This window comes from Motacilla alba, chromosome 1A (genome assembly GCF_015832195.1).
Source record: "Motacilla alba alba isolate MOTALB_02 chromosome 1A, Motacilla_alba_V1.0_pri, whole genome shotgun sequence".
Lineage (NCBI taxonomy): Eukaryota > Metazoa > Chordata > Aves > Passeriformes > Motacillidae > Motacilla > Motacilla alba.
In genome coordinates, this window is record NC_052031.1 from 12,521,284 (window position 1) to 12,521,484 (window position 201).

Sequence of the window (201 nt, forward strand, 5' to 3'; positions counted from 1 at the left end):
AACAAGAATACCTAATCCACCAGCATATCTGAAGCATGATCCAGTGTCATCTTTACGACTGTCAGGCCGTTAGAAAACATGGATTGCACCCACTCATGAGGAAGGAATTACCTGGCTGGAATCTAGAGGCTCTTCTGTAACTAACACAGAAGGTAAACCTAACGGGGAAACTGCCAATGCAGTTCACCGGGTTCGTCTTCG